Genomic DNA, 5,989 nt, shown 5'->3' with positions numbered 1-5,989 from the left:
TTAAATTCATAAAAATAAATTTATTTTTTCATCAAGTAGTATTAATTTAACAGGATAGTGACTTAAAATTCTATTTTTTAGAGGTCAACTGGGAAATATGTAAGAAATTGTATTATTTTTTATTGAACCATTTTCTTTTACTATCTTGAATATTTTAGTAGATTTAATGAAATTATTTTAATAAATAATGCTCGATCACTCTTATAACATGTAAAAAGTCATTAAAGGTGAACTAGGAAGAAAGAAAAAGAAGATTAGAAGCCGTTAATGGCGAACTAGAAAGGCAGAAGAAGTTTTGGATAATTTTAGTAATTTTGAAAAATTGACTAAAATTTTGGTAATGAATAGTTAAAATTCTTCTTTTTCTGTATAAATAACAACTATTATTTCAGCTATACGAATCATTATTGACCGTGATACTTAAGCCCATCTTAGTCCAATATTTTACAACACAAAAAATAAAATTTCTATATTTTCTAGTGACATATAATCTTAATCAACTTTAAAAACTCCTTGAAAGTATAGCAACTTTTTTCTTTATAAGTAATCATAGAAAATTATAAGGGAGGGGGCATCAACTTGTGTTTATGTGACAAAGCATAATTGTTGGTGTTTTTAAAAAAAGATGGGCAACTGATTGAAAATGATTCTCAATAGATTGAATGACTTTCAATAGCTTTCAATAATTTTATTAAGCATTGAAGTGCTTTAAATAGCCAACATAAACACATAATCTGCATAATTTGAAATTTAAAATAACCTAAAATATTTCAACAATTAAAACAAACTAACAAATATTTAAAATTCAAATTCATCCAAAAACTAGGTAACTTATTATATTTAAATAATGACCGCAGTAACTAAAAGCAAACTCAACACTTCTCCTTTTCTTTAGATACTGCAATTTAAAAAAGTTGTTCCTCCTCGATTTTTGCTTCTACAACTTGTGCTTGAAGATTGTTCATAAGCTTGCACACTTTTGTAACATGACCGGTTTGCAATTTCCACATATCGCATCATGTCTCCACCAACAAAAATATTTCAAGTGCGCTTTTCTTTTGAAGTATTTGCCAAGAGAATGATCATCTTTTTCTTTTTGTTTTGTGCATAAAAAGCACCCTCGGTAACATTATCTTGCATGAATGCTCTTTTTGCTCTTGTGCTTGAAGTGCACTAATTAGTCCTTCAACATAAATAGTAGAGAAATCTTTAGACTCTTCCAAAGATGAAATTTTAGATTCAAGTCTCTCTGGAATTGTCACAAATATTTTTTCTACTATTGTGTCATCTTTGAAATCCTTGCCAACAACTTGATTTTATTAACAATAAAAGAAATCTTGTCAGAATACTTAACAATAGTTTCATCCTATTGCATCCTAAGAGATTCAAAATTTCTTTTCAAATTCAAAATTTGCATTTGCCTTACTCGGTCACTTCCTTAATATTCTTTTTTTTTCCGCAAGATTCTTTTGTCGTTTCCCAAGCAATGATTTTAGAAAAAATCAAATTCGCAACTAAATTTTGAATTATAGTTTTGGCTTTGAATTTTTTGGTTTTTTCATCCGAATGAGACTTAATTTGATCAAGGGTAGGATTTGCAGGGAGAGGTTGTAAGGGTATATCTTCCATTACAACTTCCCACTGATCATAGGTTTCAAGTTATGATTTCATTTTCACTGACCAAATCTGATAGTTTTCACCAATGAAATTTTTTGGGGCATTCAAAGAGAGACTGTTGCTTGCCATTATTTTGATTAAAAATGGTTTAGAAAAGCTTATGCGTTGAAAAAAGCACATGTTGAAAAGGTAGCCTTGATGGGTTAAAATGGGTAGCCCTTACGGGTTAAAAATGTATGATAGGTCTTTGGAAGATTTCACAAATCCCTTAAGATCAATGAAGCTCTTGATACCACTGTTGGTGGTTTTTAAAAAAGATGGGGCAACACAAAATGATTGCAAATGTCTCTCAATAGATTGAATGGCTTTCAATAGCTTTCAATAATTGTATTAAGCACTGCGGAGCCTTAAATAGCAACATAAAAATATAATCTGCATAATTTGAAATTTAAAACAACCTAAAATATCTCAACAATTAAACAACCTAACAGATATTTAAAATTCAAATTCATCCTAAAACTAGGTAACTTATTATTTTTTAAAAATGACTGCAATAACTAAAAGCAAACTCAACAGTAATCCATTCTAAAATCATGAATAAAATATTAGGTGGAAATATGTAGATTAACAGTTGGGTAATACTAACCTTTTCCTGGCTCTTTCCGTCTCAAAATACTTATTGTGTTTTTTATTTACATGTTTCTTATGATAGTATTAATTAAAAAGGAATTTTGATTATTTTATTCTTATTTATGTCTTAATATATATTTTTTCTTTATTAAATATTTATTCTATTTATGTTTCATAATTAAGATCTTCATAATTTGCAAGGTAGTTACTACTAAAATTCTATTTATGTGTCATAATCCATAAATTCTTGTTTTTACTTTTTTTTTTTATGAATTTTCAAATATTCCAAAAAAAAAAATGTTTTCACTCCAAATTACTCACGAGAATTAAAAAACAACTCTAGCTCCCTTTATGTTTTTGGTCAAACATAACTCAAATATTCAAATATTATCTTTCACTTTGAAACAAAAAAAAACTACTTTTTTCCATTCTATTTTCACAATTAAACATGAACAACACCTACTTAAATTAAGATAAGTATAATTTACCAAGAATCCAGTGAGTTACTTTGACTTGGAAATAAGACCCGTCAACTCAAAATTCTAGCTTCGACTCTATAAACATGAAATTTTATATGAAAAAAAATAACTCATTTATGTTACCTGGGGAGGTCACAATTTGAGATAAAAATTATCTTTTCTTCCATTTTTTATGCAATTAAGACCTTGGTCTATAAATGGACACTCTAAAGAATTATAAATTGGATAAGATTCATCAAAAATCCAACTTCCTTAAAAAATATTACAGCTCCTCAATTGTACTGTTAATAAATGCAGAAAAACAAGAAATACGTAGATTTTGGTAATTGTTTTAGTAAACATGGTGAAAATTTAAAACACAAATATAAAAATTGGGGGAAATTTTTTAAATAAATGGCAGTGTTTGATAATGAATGTGTTTATATGAAGATTTTGGTATGGGATTAAGTAGTTGGTTGTCTTTTTGTTATACTGGTAAAAGTGCACTATAATTAGTAAAGTAAGCAACTGAAAATGTCATAAACATCTTTGTGTGAATGCTATGTACTCTCCTCTTTTCGATATAGTTTTCGAGGTTCAAATTATCTGTCATGTTCTTTTTAGAGTAAAATATTAAAAAAAACCTAAATTGTATCGTGTTTTTATATCTAAACTATTAAGAGCGTGAATTTCATTAATTTGAAAAACACACTTTAGTAGTGTGTATTCACTCTCTCTTTTATTTAAAAACTCTTGTCACATAACATTCTACATGGAGAAAACTTTACACCTTAATAAAAATTAAATAATAAACTATTAGTATTAGTTCAAAATTCAATATTAGAGTATCATTACCCACAAACTAATAATTTTTTTTAAAAAAATAAATAAATAAAATTTACAGTATTTTTCTTACGTAAAAATACGTCATCTATACATAATTGAGGTTTTCGTAGTGCTCAAGAATATTTAGAAGTACTAAGGTATAATGAGAGAAAAAAATTGTCTTGAACTTCTAAAATGATAAATAAATTGAGATAATTTCGAACAGAGACATTATTTATTTGTCTTTTTTTTCCCCAAAAAATAAGACTATTTTCTTAATTTGGTTATAATTTTTGAATTCCAACATTTTATGTGGCATATTTAAAATCATAATGTTAAAACATATATTATGATACATTATAATTATAAGATTAATTTTAAATCATAAAATAAAAAGTAAGTACTTTGTAAATTTTTATCTTGAATTAAATTAATACACAAATCAAAACGAACGAGATATCAATACAAAAATTAGCTTTGTCACATGATTTACACTTTCGCTAAAATAAATAGAAAAAATTAAAGACAATTGTCAATATTAACGAAACACAATCTTTACTTTGTTTTTCAGTAAAAGGAGGATTTATTTCTCTACTTTTATATCTCGACTCAAATTCATATTCAATTAAATTTTAAATGCAAATATCAAATTTTCGGTGGAATTTTTTTTATTTATATAAAAAGGTTTACTTCTTTGATTTAGAGAAATTTTTACTTTCAATGTTTCGAGTTATATGATATTTTTTGTAATTTTATCAGATATATTTTAAATATTTTAATGTTCTAATTATCATAACTTTTATGTAGTTTTTTTCCGAAGTATTTGTGTCAACTATCACTACTGTGGTCTACGATATTCTAATCTTATGCTTGTTTGGGGATAATAGGTTGATTTAGACAAACAAGTACTCTTTGCTTCACCCTGGGATTTAACAAATAAAGTTAAATACAAGAATTGTATAATAATATTTTTTATTTCAAAATTTATGTTTTGATTATGTGAAGTGCTTTGACTTGGTATAGAGTTTATGAAAGAAAGACTTTTGAAAATTGTAGTCTAAAACAAAGTTATATATATTTGTATGACTATAAATCATTTCATTAAGGATGAATTCAACATGATAAAGTTATATTATTACGAAATAGAGAAATGTGTCATTCGTTTTTGAACGGACTACAAAAAAAAACGAGTCCTATAAAATAAAACAAGGGGAGTAATATATATATTTTTAGTCTATCCCCAAAAGAAGGTCACATTTCTATAATTGGAGATAACTTTCAACGTTAAAATTTCAATTTTCTCCTCAACAAAATGTTTTCGGTTTGGGCATGTCATGCCCCAAGGCTACCTTCTTGGCGTAAACACATGACTTAGGATCACGAGTGACCCCAAGCTAACCCTAAGCTGGAATATCATAGCATACTAAGATAAATTGAAATGAGAAATAATGTGCGGAAGCTTAAAACATGAGATAAACTGAAATGATGGGGAATACCCAATCTAAGCTTGAATATATAAACTATACTAAGAGTTCAATTAACAACTGAAAGATCAAACTCAAATCTAAAACTGAATCTAACTATATCTTAAATAAGCCTCTAACTGACTAGAGATGCTGGGACATGCCCCCAGCTAACTCTAGCAAAACTGAAACTGAAAGACTAAAAAGAAAAGAAAACATTTCTATCGTCCTCGAAGAATGAGGACTGACCACTGATATTGCTGAATATGGATCGGAAACTGATCTACACGGGATCTGATTGCTGAGGACCTGAACCTACATCATGAGAAGATATAGCGCAGAGTATGCATCAGTACTTAAAAGGTATTGAGCATGCATGATAGGATAAAGGTGAAAAATATACATAACTGAACAACACATACTGAGCAATGATATAAGATGAACATGATAAACATGCTGAGATATACTGAAAATGAACTAAACTGAATGCAATGACCAAGTACATAACATGCTGAAACTGAATACTGAAATGTAACTGATAACCTGGTCAATGCACTAGAATCTAACTGTGGGAGCTACTAATAACCGACATAAAATCACGTGAGCTAAACGTGGAGTCCGATGTATACACCCCATCGAGAGGACCCAATATACCTTGCCCGGGGTACACATGTATGACTGGGGTGATCACTAAATATGATACCCACAAAGGGGACTTAACCTACTGAGGCACATAGTTCAGGGACTATAAGGGTGACTGACCCTAGTCCAACTCGGTATTAAGCCTACTCCCAACTAGAAAGTGTACAATAAAACACAAGTGAAATAAACTGGATAACTCAAGATTCTAACATGCTAACCGAAAATGCAACAATAAGTACTGATAATGAAACATTTTAAAACTGATGCATGTATATCTTTATAAACTGACCTAGAAAGTGTAATTCGTGAACCTAATGAATCTACACCACTAGGGTTCTGAATTTCATTCAAGGA

Source organism: Solanum tuberosum, unplaced genomic scaffold (assembly GCF_000226075.1).
Source record: "Solanum tuberosum cultivar DM 1-3 516 R44 unplaced genomic scaffold, SolTub_3.0 scf00057, whole genome shotgun sequence".
NCBI classification, from domain to species: Eukaryota; Viridiplantae; Streptophyta; class Magnoliopsida; order Solanales; family Solanaceae; genus Solanum; species Solanum tuberosum.
This window is presented reverse-complemented; position numbering follows the sequence as displayed.